The sequence below is a fragment of the Capra hircus genome, chromosome 9 (assembly GCF_001704415.2).
Source record: "Capra hircus breed San Clemente chromosome 9, ASM170441v1, whole genome shotgun sequence".
NCBI lineage: Eukaryota > Metazoa > Chordata > Mammalia > Artiodactyla > Bovidae > Capra > Capra hircus.
In genome coordinates this window covers 69280891-69296463 of record NC_030816.1, presented here as the reverse complement: position 1 = coordinate 69296463, position 15573 = coordinate 69280891, and positions in this window count along the sequence as shown.

Sequence of the window (15573 nt, the reverse complement as noted above, 5' to 3'; positions counted from 1 at the left end):
TAAGTACAAAGGAATAAATCATGAATAATTCCAGCAACTCCCCTCTGCCCACTCTCTTGAGGTGACTAAGAAACACACCAACATACCTGAGGACCCTGTGGTCTTAGAGATACAGTAGAAGCATCTTCCCTTGTGTAGGAGGAGAGTGGAGCAGGTTTAAGGGATCTGAAACACTCTAGAAAGGGAGACTTTTTAAGTACACATTTATTTATTTTGTTGCACTTAGTTGTGGCACACGAGATCTTCAATCTTCGTTGTGCCAGGTGGAATTTTCAGCTGTGGCATGCCAACTCTTAGTTGCAGCATGTGGGACCTACTTCCCTGACCAGGGATCGAACCCGGGCCCTCTGCATTGAGAGTGTTGAGTGTGGTTCCATGGACCACCAGGGAAGTCCTGGGGGTGCTTAAAGTATTGAAGCAGCAAAAAGATGGTCACCAGTATGTTCAGGGTTGGCACAAGTTCAAGATTTTTCCTTCCTTTTTTCCTTTTATATACTGTTTGGATTTTCTACAATGGGCTTGAATTATTTACTTAACTAGACAGATATTCTGTGTTTATTCATCCTAAAATTATTGGATTGGACTAATCAATTCTTGCCACCATCATCCTCCCCCAGCCCCCAAACACACACACCTATACACAGCTTCTCTCTTCTGTTATCTCAAAATGATTAGTAACACAGGGAGAATAAAGTCACATTTTCCTTGAAGTCTCAGTTTAGGGTGAATAAATTTGCCACCAAGTCTGTATCCCAGAGGCACACCTGTAACTCCAGAGCCTGTGCCGCTTGTTGACTCACCACACTCTTTTGTCCCTCAGAGACAAACAATCCTGTGCTTCTTAATTTCCCACAGGTTTGATGCTCTTCTGTCTGGTCCTTACTTATCTTTCCCACCCTTAAGAGGTTCTCTTTATTGAGATAAAGATTCATAATGTCTTAAAAGAGAGGGTGCAGATTCAACAACTGTTTCCTTTGCTTCTTTTGTAATTTTTACATGAATTCAGTCAAAGTCAGTTCCTACTCAACATGCTTAGTAACCTTTAACTAAATCGCCAATGACATTCAATAAGCAAAAGGTAGGACTCCAAACAAAGAGGTGGAGCTAATTAAACAAAGAGGGTCTCATTTAATAGTCTCTCCGTAGACTCACTGGCAGCAGTCAGTCAGTCCCTCAGGGTGAGTGAAATGATCAAGAGAAAGGAACAAAGTTTAAATAAATCAAAGAGAGTTCTCAAAATACAAATGGCAGTAAGAAGAAATGGAAGAAGATGAACTTTCCCTCTGGAGAGGCAGGGTGGAGTGGGGGAGAGCAGGAACCAGCACAGCAGGTGGGCCCTGACTCCCAGGGGCTGACCGCTGAGCCCCATCCCATCAGGAGGGGCAGCCACCCCTCCTCCAGGCTGAGGAGCCCTTCCCTACAGGTCTGCTCTCGTGGTTCTTTAATCACCTCCCCCGGTTCGCCAGGGCTGGAATAGGAGACCTGTGACACTCAGGCTCAAGACCACAGGCAGCCAGTTTGGGCTCGAGATTGCTGTTCTTCCAGATTTTCGTTAGAAATTACTTCTTCCACACCCCAAATCGCAGCTTGCCTCTTTGCCACCCATTTTATGTTACAGTGGCTTTTCTCCTTTGACTCCAATTGTAACTTACCTGTGAGCACACAAAGCCACAAAAGCTTCTCAGAGAGGGGAGCGTTTGCCCCCCTAGAAACGTATGGCTATGTCTGGAGACATTTTGGTTGCCACTAGCATCTTGTGGGTAGAAACCAGAGATACTCCTAAGCATACTACAGTGTTCGGGACTACCCCACAGCAAAGAATTATCCAGCCCCAATTGTCAACAGAGCCAAGGGTGAGGGACCCTGCTCTGGAGGAAGATTAGCTTTGGGGGCCCTTTTAGGTTCCTCAAGAGGAGGCATTCTAGAACCCAGCCTTCCATTCCACTAGCCAGACATCCTCCTCTTTCAAAAATTAAACAAAATTATGGAATTGAAGAACATAAATATTAAAATGGCCTCATTATACAGATGAGGAAGTTGAGGGCCCAAGGGAAGATGCAGTTTTCTCAAGATCAAACAGGGAGGCTGGGTTGTCTGGAAACTAATGTCCTATTACAGCAAAACTTGCCATTACTCTATCTGGCAGGCATTTTATTCTGAAAAGGAAACTAGGTCAGCCTGACCATACGCTCTGCACAGTTCTGCCCTGTGTCCTTCTGCTGCCTTCAACTAACAATTCAACTTCATTCTTCAAGCAGATTTCAGAATTATTTTAATAGATTTGATGCCTGTATCTTTCTCTACTATAGAAAACACGGTTGTCATCCCTTGTATACCTGGATTATACTACTCCATTTAATTGTTCATCACCTCCCAAGGCAACACTTTCACTAGACTGACTCTTGCACAGTAAGACAGCCAGGGGCATGCTGTAGCACTGTTTCGAGCTTAGTTCTAGAGCGACACAAATTTGGACTCAGCACTTTGCCAATCTCCTTTTCAGTTGTGGTGATAGAAACTCACACTATCTTATTTAAAAAATGGAACTGTCTGACTCATTTATTTGGGAAGTTCATGGTTATTACTGGCTTCAGGAAAGGATGGATTTGAGGATTCAAACAATATCTCAGAATTTGTTTCCCCCTTTCTCTGTTTTCTTCTATGGAGTTTATTTAAACCAAGACTCTCTCCCCATGTAACAAAGATGACCCTCCAAACCTCAGTTTCAGGAACTCAGAGTCCATACCTGTGGCCTCTTTGTTCCAGCATCTAAATAAGTCACCAGAAAGGTCTCTGTTTAGCCTCACCTAGCAAAGGAGTTGGGGGGGCGGGGGGGGGAAGGCTCCTTTGTTCCTCAGGTTTATCACAATCACTTTGAGTGAGGAAAGGGGACCTTAAAGAAAAGAAGCATTCAGAAGCAGAGAAAATATTAACAGTTCATCCAATTTAGTAAGTGTTGACATCTCTCTCTCTGTTTGTCTCTGCCTCTCCATCTCTGTCTCTGTCTGTCTGTCTGTCTGTCTCTCTCTCTCTCTCTATATATATATATATATATATATATATTCATACATACATATAAAGAGATGCTGGTTTGATCCTCAAGTAGAGAAGATCCCCTGAGGAGGGCAAGGCAACCCACTCCAGTATCTTGCCTGGAGAAAACCGTGGACAGAGGAGCCTGGTGGGCTACAGTCCATAGCGTCTCACAGAGTCAGACACAACTGAAGCGACTTAGCATGCATACATTTATACACACACATGCTGTGAAACTATCACTTCAATCAAGATAATGAACATATCCTTTCTCTCCAAATAAGTTCCTTCATGTCCGTTTGTAACTCCCCGTATCACCTCTTCCCACTTTATTCCATTCCTCTCCCCAGGCAACAAATAATCAGCTTTCTGTCACTACAGATGATCATTTCCAATTGCTAAATTCTAAATAAATTGAATTATACAGTATGTCTTCTCTTCTGTCTGGCTTCTTCCACTCTGCATAATTATTTTGAAATGTATCCCTATCATGAATACTTCCTTTTTGTAACTAAGTGGTATTCCATTGTAAGGATGTCCTACAAGTTGTTTATCCACTCCCTACTGATAGAAGTTTTGGTTGTTTTTAGTTTGGGGTTGTACTGGATTAAATTGAGTTCCCCAAAGACAAGCTTGGGTTCTAAGTCGCAGTACATGTGAATGTGAACTTATCTGGAAATAAGGTCTTTGCAGATGTAATCAAGCTAAAGATTTGGGGATGCCATCTTCCTGGATTTAGAATGGATCCTAAATCCAAAGAGTGGTATCAAGAGAGAAAAGATATTTGAGACATACAGAAATATAGGGAAGAAGGTCATGTAAACACAGAAGAGAGCTGAGTTATACACTTACAAGGCAAGGAATATCAACAGCCATCAGAAGCTGGAAGAGGAAAGGAAGGAGTCACCTCTCAAGCTGTAGAGGGTATGACTCCGCTAATATCTTGATTTCAGGATTCTGGCCTCCAGAACTATAAAAGAATGCATTTCTGTTGTTTTTAGCCACAGGTGTGTTGTAATGTGTTGTGACAGGCCTAAGGAACTAACATGGGGCTTTTACAAATAAAGCTGCTAAAATTCTTGAACAATCTTTTGGGTCATTATATGCTTTCATTTCTCTTTAATAAGTACCTATAGGTTGAATGCTAGGTGATATGGTAAGTATATATTTAAAATTCTAAGAAACTGCCAAACTGTTTTCCCAAGTGGTTGTATCATTTTACATTCTGCTCAATAGCATATAAGAGTTTGAGTCACTCTATAGATACTTAGCATGGTTAGTCTTTTTAATTTTAGTAATAAATAGTCCACACAATTGCACTCATCTCATACGCTAGTAAAGTAATGCTCAAAATTCTCCAAGCCAGGCTTCAGCAATACATGAACCGTGAACTTCCAGATGTTCAAGCTGGTTTTACAAAAGGCAGAGGAACCAGAGATCAAATTGCCAACATCCACTGGATCATTGAAAAAGCAAGAGAGTTCCAAAAAAAACATTTATTTCTGCTTTATTGACTATGCCAAAGCCTTTGACTGTGTGGATCACAAGAAACTGTGGAAAATTCTTCAAGAGATGGGAATACCAGACCACCTGACCTGCCTCTTGAGAAACCTATAGGCAGGTCAGGAAGCAACAGTTAGAACTGGACATGGAACAACAGACTGGTTCCAAATAGGAAAAGGAGTACGTCAAGGCTGTATATTGTCACCCTGCTTATTTAGCTTCTATGCAGAGTACATCACGAGAAACACTGGGCTGGAAGAAGCACAAGCTGGAATCAAGATCGCCAGGAGAAATCTCAATAACCTCAGATATGCAGATGACACCACCCTTATGGCAGAAAGTGAAGAGGAACTAAAAGGCCTCTTGAAAGTGAAAGAGGAGAGTGAAAAAGTTGGCTTAAAGCTCAACATTCTGAAAACTAAGATCATGGCATCTGGTCCCATCACTTCATGGGAAATAGATGGGGAAACAGTGGAAACAGAGTCAGACTTTATTTTTGGGGGCTCCAAAATCATTGCAGATGGTGATTGCAGCCATGAAATTAAAAGACGTTTACTCCTTGGAAGGAAAGTTATGACCAACCCAGATAGCATATTAAAAAGCAGAGATATTACTTTGCCAACAAAGATCCGTCTAGTGAAGGCTATGGTTTTTCCAGTGGTCATGTATAGATGTGAGAGTTGGACTGTGTAGAAAGCTGAGCACCTAAGAATTGATGCTTTTGAACTGTGGTGTTGGAGAAGACTCTTGAGAGTCCTTTGGACTGCAAGTAGATCCAACCAGTCTATTCTAAAGGAGATCAGCCCTGGGTGTTCTTTGGAAGGAATGATGCTAAAGCTGAAACTCCAGTACTTTGGCCACCTCATGCGAAGAGCTGACTCATTGGAAAAGACTCTGATGCTGGGGGGGATTGGGGGGCAGGAGGAAAAGAGGACGACAGAGGATGAGATGGCTGGATGGCATCAGTGACTCGATGGACGTGGGTTTGGGTGAACTCCGGGAGTTAGTGATGGACAGGGAGGCCTGGCGTGCTGCAATTCACGGGGTGCAAGGAGTCGGACACGACTGAGTGACTGAACTGAACTGAACTATTAATGTTATTTAGCATTTTTTTATGGACTTTTATCCATGCCACACTTTTTTTTGATGAAGTGCTGTTTCAAATCTTCTGCCCTATTTTACTACAATTTTTTATGTTCTTAGGATTTTTATATCTCTAGATACAGGTCCTTTATCAGATATAAGATTTACAAAATTGTGTTCCATCTTGTGGCTACTCTTACTGTCCACAGTGTCTTTATATAAACAGTAGGTTCTATTCTTTATAAAGTTTAAATTCCCAGTATTTTCTTTCATGGATTGTATTATCAGAGTCATGTCTAAAAGAAATATCCCTAATTCAATGTCACAAATATTTCTTTCTTGCATGTTTATTTTTTAGCTTTCTAGTTTGTGGTTTTATAGTATGTGCTAATTTTTTATACAGTTCAGGGTTCTTTCGTTTTGCAAATGCATATCCAATTTTCCCCATACCAGGTGTTGCAAGCCTATCTCTTCACCATTGACTTTCAAATTGACCACATATGTAGGAGTCCATTTCTAGATTGTATCCAGTTTCATTGATTTATTGGTCTACCATCATGTAATATCATACTATCTTATTATTATACATTTTAATAAGATTTGGAGTCAAGAAGCTCTCTGATTCTCTTTTTTAAAGTTATTTTGACTATTCTAGATATCTGCATTGCATTTTTACATTAATTTTAGAATCAACTTGTCAGTTACTACAGAAAAATTGTGCTGATATTTTGAATGAGATTGCATTGAATCTACAGACTGATTTTAGGAGAATGGCCATCTAAAAAAAAATTGTATCTTTTTATTCATAAACATGGTATATCTCTCAATTTGTTTAGATCTTTTTAAATTTCTCTCAATGATGTCTTTTAGTTTTCCACACACAGATCTTATACAACCTTTGTCAATGTGATCCCTAAGCATCTGTCATGCAATGCTGAGTGGTATTTTTTTAAATGTTAACTTCCATTTTTTTCCACTTATTATTGTATTTACAGTAATACCATTAATTTCCATAAATTGATTTTAGATTGTACAACCTTGTTAAACTCACACTTTACTTCTAGTAGATTTTTTATAGATTTCATAGTTTCCTTATTAGAAGATCATGCCATCTGTGAATAAAAACAGTTTTTACCTGGTGGTTCAACTGGGAAAGAATTTACTTTCAAACACATTCAGGCTGTTGGAAGAATATGTTTAGCTGTAAGAGGTCACTTCTAATTCCTTACTTCATGGGCTTCCTCAACATGATTTCTTACTTTATCTAGCCAACAAGGATAGCCACAGTGAGTCTTTTTGGCAAAGAGGCTTATATAATTTAACATAACAATAAGACTGACATCCTGAAACCTCAGGGGAAGAAGGTTACATAAAAATGTAAGCACTAGAAAGCAGATCACACAGGGTCTGCCTACCACAGATTGTGACATGGGGTAGTAGTAACCTGGCTAAGTATTTTGTGCTTGGGCATAGGGGCAGGCATGGGGTGTGTGTGTGTGTGTGTGTGTGTGTGTGTGTGTGTGTGTGTGCATTTGTTTCTTTCTTTCTTAAGTAGAAGGAGAATAATCAGGCCCTCTCCACTATAGCTAATTCTGTTTATAATTTTCATCTCACTGTTTCATAAATCAACATATGCGATGGTTAGTTTTATGGGTCAACTTGGCTAAGCTATCAGACCCAGTCATTTAATCAAACACTAGTCTCAGTGATGCTGAGAAAGTATTTTGCAGATGTGGTTAACATTTATAAATCAGCTGACCTTAAATAAATGAGATTACCTTCCATAATGTGGGTGAACTTCATCTAACCAGTTGAAAGTCTTAAGAACAAAAACAGATTTCCAAAAGAAGAAATTCAGCATCAACTCCTGTTCAATTTTCAGCCTCCCAGTCTTCTCTACAGATTTCAAACTTTACAGACTTCACAATTACATGAACCAATTCCTTAAAATAAATCTCATATATATATCTATATATATATATATAGATATAGATATCTATATCTATATATATACCCTATTGGTTTTGTTTCTCCAGAAAACTCTAACACAGCATACATTGGTTGACAATTTTCATCTACTGTTAGCTTCCTCTTCATTCTTTTCACTTTTGTGGATTTGTGTAACTCTCTATTGCCCCTTTACTATTGTTTTAATGGAGTCTTACAAGTAAAACTATAATACAACTCTGTGCTTTTTCTTAAAGTGGATGTCAAGATATATTTTACTTTGTTGGGTAAAACTGAACCTCTAATGCAAATGGGCTACATGCATGCTTTTTAAAAATATGTCTCTTTAGAGTTTTCTTTAAATAATGCTATTTATATGTAAACTGTAACAGAAAAAGAAAAAGACATACAAGTTATGGAATTCCAATTTCCAAATAAATTTATTTAATACTTATGTAGGAAAACCGAGAGAGAGAAGCACAGGTAGTTAGGTACCATAATTCATTCAGAGAGGTCAGCTATAATCGGGCAGAAACAGATGGCTACTTTGGTCTGTTTTGATGAGATACCCTGAGGAAATTTCATTGTCTTGACTCTTCATACAAAAAGCCAAGAAATTTGCAGCAGTTTTTCTACCCGTATAATGTATTTACAAGTGAGCATGAAAGTGTTAAAAAGCGAGCCATTAACTAGGCAATTAACTATGCAATTAACCCAGCCACTGCTGCTAGTGTGCACGTGGAGACAGGAAAGCATTTATTTGGTGGTCAACAGAGAAAAGTAAACATTACTAAATAATGGCAAGATGACTTTACTATTTTAAGCAGGAATGGCTTTTCTCTACCTGTTGAAGTGTCAAAATTAACATATCTATAAGCCCTTTTACTGCATTAACACAGAAAAAAGAAAGCTGGGTATCTATAGCAGCTTTGACAGGTATGTTGGCAGGCACAGAAGAAAGTCACACTTCTATTTCAGGATTACATGGCTCTGGGTAGGAAACAACAGGAAAAGAAGTAACGACCTAACTACTTGGGTATATGTTCATACAAATTTTAAGTCTGAAAATCTAGTAATTATTGAGATACTGAAATTTTGTGGAATATTAATAACACTAATATTAAGTTCTTCCAATATAGAAGGAATACTTCTAAGTGATTTTCATGTACCATCATGGCGACTTCTTATCTCTAATCTCTCTTGCTGCAGACTCTCCCTAGCGTAAAAGGTCTCAATAGAGTACGCTTATCAGACCAAACCAAGTCCCATTTTATTGGTCCTGTTTCATTCCTGCTTCAGCTCTAGAGATGTCATGATATGACTGCCACTCTCCCATTGTACTTTATCTTAAACTTCCATTGATTCTATCCACTTGAGTTCACACAGACATGTACCTTTAACTCTTTCCCCTATCCAGTTTCAGTCTATTCTAGCCTTCATTACAATCCTTTCCAGACGGGTCCTTTAACATCAATTTAAGCCTGAGCCTTCTGCAACAACAGTTACTCTGTTTGTTCCCCATAAGGGAATGGTGACTTGATTTACTATTAAAGTATAGTTGATTTACAATGTTATGTTAGTTTCAGGTATACAGCAAAGTGATTCAGTTGTGTGTGTGTCCTTTTTCAGATTCTTTTCCCTCATGTTGTTCTTGTTGTTCAGTCTCTAAGTCATGTCTTACTCTCTGTGACCCTATGGACCACAACACGCCGGGCTTCCCAGTCCTTCGCTATCTTCCAGAGTTTGCTCAAACACATGTCCATTGAGTTGGTGATGTCAACCTACCATTTCATCTTCTGTCACCCACTTCTCCTCCTGCCCTCAATCTTTCCAAGCATCAGTGTCTTTTCTAATGAGTCAGCTCTTCACATCAGGTGACCAAAGTACTGGAACCTCAGCTTCAGCATTAGTCCTTCCAATGAATATTCAAGGTTGAATTCCTTTAGGATTGACTAGCTTGTTTTCCTGTTGTCTAAGGGACTCATAGGAGTCTTCTCCAGCACCACAATTTGAAAGCATCAGTTCTTTGGTGCTCAGCCTCCTTTATGGTCCACCTGTCACATTCATACCCGACTACTAGAAAAATCATAGCTGTGACTACAGGGATCTTTGTGGGCAAAGTGATGTGTCTGCTTTTTAATATGCTGTCTAGTTTTGTCATAGCTTTTCTTCCAAGGAGCAAGCCTCTTACAATTTCATGACTGCAGTCCCTATCTGCAGTGATTTTTGGATCCCAAGAAAACAAAACCTGTCACTGTTTCCATTATTTCCCCATCTATTTGCCATGAAGCAATAGGCCCAGATGCCATGAACTTAGTTTTTCGAATGCTGGGTTTTAATGTTGAGCTGGTATGTGTCAATGTTAATCGTTTAGTGGTGTCCAGCTCTTTGTGAGCCCATGGACTGTAGCCTGCCAGGCTCCTCTGTCCATGGAATTCACCAGGCAAGAATACTGAGTGGGTGGCCTTTCCCTTCTCAGGGAATCTTCCCAACCCAAGGATTGAACCCAAGTCTCCTGCACTGCAGGCAGAATCTTTACCATCTGAACCACAAGGGAAGTCCTCTTTTCCCTTATTGGTTATTACAAAATATTGAACATATTTCCCTGTGCTATACACCAGGTCCTTGCTGGTTATCTAGGTCCTTGTGTGTTACCTACACACAGCAATGTGCATCTGTTAATCCCAACATCCTAATTTGTCCTACTCTTTCTTACCCCACTGGTAACCACAAGTCTGTTTTCTATGTCTGAGGACTAATTCTGTTTTGTTTATATTTATAAGTTCATTTATATCATTCATTTTTTTTAAGATTACACATATAAGTGATATCATATGATATTTGTCTTTGTCGAGCTTACTTCACTTAGCATGATAATCTTCAGGTCCATCCACGTTGCTGCATTTTTTATTTTCTCACAGCTGAGTAAAATTTCATTGTGCGTGTGTGTGTGTGTGTGTATACATACCACATTTTCTCTATTCATTCATCCATCAATGGCCATTTAGGTTGCTTTCATGTCTTGGTTATTCAAATAGCGCTGCTATGAACACTGGGGTGCATATATCTCTTTGAATTATGGTTTTATCTGGATATATCCCATCACTTCATGGCAAACAGATGGGGAAACAGTGGAAACAGTGACAGACTTTATTTTGGGGGGCTTCAAAATCACTGTGGATGGTGACTGCAGCCATGAAATTAAAAGACGCTTACTCCTTGTAAGAAAAGTTATGACCAACCTAGGCAGCATATTAAAAAGCAGAGACATTACTTTGCCAACAAAGGTCTGTCTAGCCAAGGCTATGGTTTTTCCAGTAGTCATGTATGGATGTGAGAGTTGGACTATAAAGAAAGCTGAGCACCGAAGAATTGATGCTTTTGAACTGTGGTGTTGGAGAAGACTCTTGAGAGTCTCTTGGACTACAAGGAGGTCCAATCAGTCCATCCTAAAGGAGATCAGCCCTGGGTGTTCTTTGGAAGGACTGATGCTAAAGCTGAAACTCCAATACTTTGGCCACCTGATGCAAAGAGCTGACTCCCTAGAAAAGACCCTGATGCTGGGAAGGATTGAAGGCAGGAGGAGAAGGGGACGACAGAAGATGAGATGGCTGGATGGCATCACCAACTTGATGGACATGAGTTTGGATAAACTCTGGGAGTTGGTGATAGACAGGGAAGCCTGGCGTGCTGCAGTCCATGGGGTCACAAAAAGTTGGACACGACTGAGCAACTGAACTGAACTGATGCCCAAACAATCACTCCTAATAATTACAACTGAACTGATTACTATAATAAGCATCCTTATAATTTGGATTATGGCGGTTCACACCTATTTCTTTGTTGGTGAACCTGACAAGGATTCCAGGATTGCCCAGAATATTACTATTAAATTATATTCATGTGTAAGGCCTGTTTCTGTTAATAAGCCAGCCAGTGAGAAGACACATGAAACAATCAGAGAAAGTCATAAAATAAGATGTGCTGAGTTTAATATAATTTTCCCTTTGAAAATCTTCTACTGGCACCTCTACTCATACCTGCTCCTGAATTCCTATAGACTATTTTTCTCCTCTTGTTCCATTCTTACATATGTCGATTTTTCTGTAGATACTTCCTTTACCTTCTATTTATTCTATCTAGTTAAGCAAGGTATAAGATCTTGTCAAAGTGGATCAGCACTACACTGCTCACTCAGTAATGGATGCTCAGCAAATATGTTGGGATATTTATAAACAGCAGATATATAAAGAATGATGGAGTTATGTCTTCAGTTCCTGTTTCTTTTTTGGATGTTTTCAGGAGGCAGAAAGAGAGAGAGAAGGTGCCATTTCTGGTCCTGGCTCTGAGCAAAGTGTAAGCCCACATGTATGATGACTGAGAATTTTACAAAACAGTAGGTAAAAGATTGGGATTTTTTAAAGTCCGGAGTCATTATTTCCTTCTTCTATACGCCATGGTGGAATCTGTAAGAACATCACTTAGATAACAGTGAAAATAAAGGACTTGGAGACTCAAATCATATCCTTAAATATCCCAATATGATTTACTATTATAGTAACTAAAATTCTGGGCCTCCCTGGTGACTCAGTGGTAAAGAATCCAGCTGCCAATGCAGGAGACTCGGGTTCAAACCCTGGTCAGAAAAATACCATGGAGAAGAAAATGGCAACCTACTCCAGTATTTTTGCAGGGAAAAATCCTAGAACAGAGGAGCCTGGCAGGCTACAGTCCATGGGGTGCCAAAAAGTTCGACACAACTTAGTGACAGAGCACGAGCACCTAAAATTCTAATTAAAGTCTAACAAGTAAAAAAACAAACATAAATAACTATAGTCCCTGCCTTTTCCTGTTTTTCTCTTTTTACACACTGTAGGAAATATACCATGTTACTTAAAAACATTATGACACTAGACTCTTATTTTTGATTTGGACCATTAAATCCTTTTCTGTTTTGGTGTTATCACAGTTAAGAACATTTAAATACAGACTTGCTCTTGGAGTTTATCAGAAAGAGGTGTGAAGACTACAAATATGCCAATATGCTTGCTCTGGCTTGAGATCTCTGGTGATGAAATCAAATGTAGCCCCCCTGGCCTAAGGTCAACCTGGTTATAGACTGGGAATGCCCAGGATGGTGCTCAAGAGCAAAAGGCGCTGCCAGGCAGGCCATGCAGATTGTCTCTGGGTGGAATCTGGATAGGGAAATTAGAGAGATAGCCAATGGGTGGGTAGTGAAAAGAACAGAAATATAAAAAGACAAGCAGAAACCAAAGAAAGGAGCATAGTCACACATACACATAGTCACATAGTCGCTGGACCACAGAGCAACTGTGGATCTTCAAACACAACTGTTCTGTTCTGTGTTTCTTGGACAGTTCAATCCCTCTTCATGCCGCTCATCTCACTGTAACCCCATTGCCGGAGGCGGCTGTAATCTCCTGACCAGCACAGGGCTTAAACCAATACACTCTTTCCTATTATCACTCATTGTTGTTCTTGACTCTCAGATCTGATAAAAACGTACAAGTGCAGTGCAGTGGATACTGCTAGTCACTACTTGACATCTATTCCCATCTGCAGCCTTCTTAATTTATAGAAAACCAAGATGTGAAACGGAATGGTCTAGGAGGCTTCTGAGTTTTCTGGTTCCTAAGAAAGCTACAGGAAGACACACTCTTCTTTTCTTCTGGTTGCTGGCTTGCCTGAGAATGAAGCTGACACTGAGGGAAGCAAAAAAGAGGGAGGCAGACTGGGTGCCTGGTGACATGCCTAAACCATTAAATCATTATAAAGCCAACTCTCCTCTTGGACTTGCCAATATTCAAGATCAAAAAAAATCTTTTCTGTTTAAACCGTTTTGAGTTGGATTCCTATTACCATGTAAAATATGTAGTTGGAGTTTGGCTTTTCTCCTTTTTATCCGTTGAAGATTTCTTAATAATAAGATGATGGGAACATTTGGGGTAGGGGGAAGGGTACCACTGGATTTTTCCTATGATGGAGAAAATTTTCAACAGTGACCCTGGCATCCTACCTCCAGACCTGACACTTCATCCCCACTGTGCCAGGAAAGGAAAGTCAGTCCTCTGGTCCATAGCATGTCCTTCAGCCTGAGGCTCCAGGGCAAGCACTGGAGTTGGAGGCCTAAAGAACAGGGGGCCCTCGAGAGGACCAATGTCCACCCAACACACCTCTCCTGGTTCCTGATGATCCACTTAGATCTTCAACCCTGGGACTCAAAGTAGGGATATTAAATTCAAATGACGTGAGAGCCCAGAGAAAGGGGACATTTCAAGGTCTGTTTGTCATGTACACTTCAGTGTGAATGATTTTGTGATGCTTTCTTCAAATTGAGTTTTCCTATGGGAGAGAGAAAAACCAAAAAGGAGAAGGGGAAGGAAACAAAGTTTCTGGTAAAAGCAAACTTTTAGTCTAATAGGGGCGTCATTAAAAAAAAAATAAAAATACACAGACTGAGTGGCTTACACATCTTAAATTTAATTTGTCACAGTTCTGGAGGCAAGAAGTCTAGGATCAAGAAGTCAGTAGGTTTCCTTTCTTATGAGGCCTCCCTCCTTGGCTGGCAGATACCCACTATTCCTGTGTCCACACACGATTGTTCCTCTGTGCCTGTGCACCTCCTGTCTCTTTACATATCCAAATTTTCTCTTCCTCCAAGGACACCAATCACATTGGATTTAGGCCCACCCTAAGGGCCTCATTTTAATTTACTTGCCTCTTTAAAGGTCCAGTCTCTAAATAATCACATGCTGAGGTTGTGGAAGTTACAGCTTCAACATATGAATGGGGTGGGGGCAAGGCGGGCACAAAGCAGCCCACAACAAGAAAGGACAGGATTTGTGATACCAGTGAAAAAATCCTTCCTGAGCACCGAGAGATCACTGGTTCCTTGCAACATTTAGGAAATCTGTGCACATGTGGTAGGTGAGAGCCCAGGAGAGCTGGTCCAAAGACCCTCAGTGGTGGCCTTGCCCAGGCCGAGCTCAAAGGGCTGCGATTTTCTCACGGTCCATGCTGTTTCCTGCATGCCCATCTCCCTGGTCCTTCCAAAATGGAATCAGCTTCCCGGTTCAGAGCCACATGAGTTACTATAAATTCATGGTTTTTAACGACAGCTACTGACAGGCTTGCTGGATTTCCACACATGTTTAAAAACCATGGGCTTATTCCCGGACTGGCCAGAATGCTGAATGCCATTAAAAATATCAGAGTCTGAGGACGCCCGTGGTCAAAGTCAAACAGGTTTTATCTCCACATGCTGGGCAGTGCTGCTTTCCTGAATATTTATCAAAGCAGATGAGCAACATTCAAGCACATGGATCTCCTCTTCTGAAAATCTCTCTTCTGAGTCAGCACCCAGGTGGGATTTCTACCAAAGATTCCTCTTGTACAACAGGCTGACCTTGAACTCCATGAGCTTCAGGAAAAGCAGTGGGGTGTTTCTTGCTGACCAACCAGAGTAGACATTTCCAAAACCCGTCGCTGCGTGTCACACTGGGACTCCAGGTGCTGTCTCGTGGAAAACTGGCAATTAGTCATACACAAAAACAGAGCAGGAGGAGAGCTGTGTTTCTAGTGATTATTTTCCAATTTCTGAACACTTAATGTTATCATCTATATTTTATTTGATAAGCTGCAATTTTCCTCTTGTGTTTCCCATCATGTTTACTTCCTAGCCTAACTGGGCTTGGTACACACAGGAAATCTCTGCCTGTCAGCCTCAGGTGGTAGAAAGGAGGAGATGTCCTCAAGAGCAGCAGTGAGCCGGGCTCAAGGCAGGCAGCCGTTCACGGGCTTCCTCCAGGCTCTGTCTTCCTCGTCTCCAACTCTGTTTCACAGTCTTTTTGCAGGCCCTTCTGACACTATGCTGTGAGCCACGTATATAGCCCCCTGGCAGTACCCTCCTCCTGCCGCAATACCAGCTTCTTTGCCATCATGAGATGTTTACCACGAGGCTGGGCTTTCAAAATGATCCGCAACTTC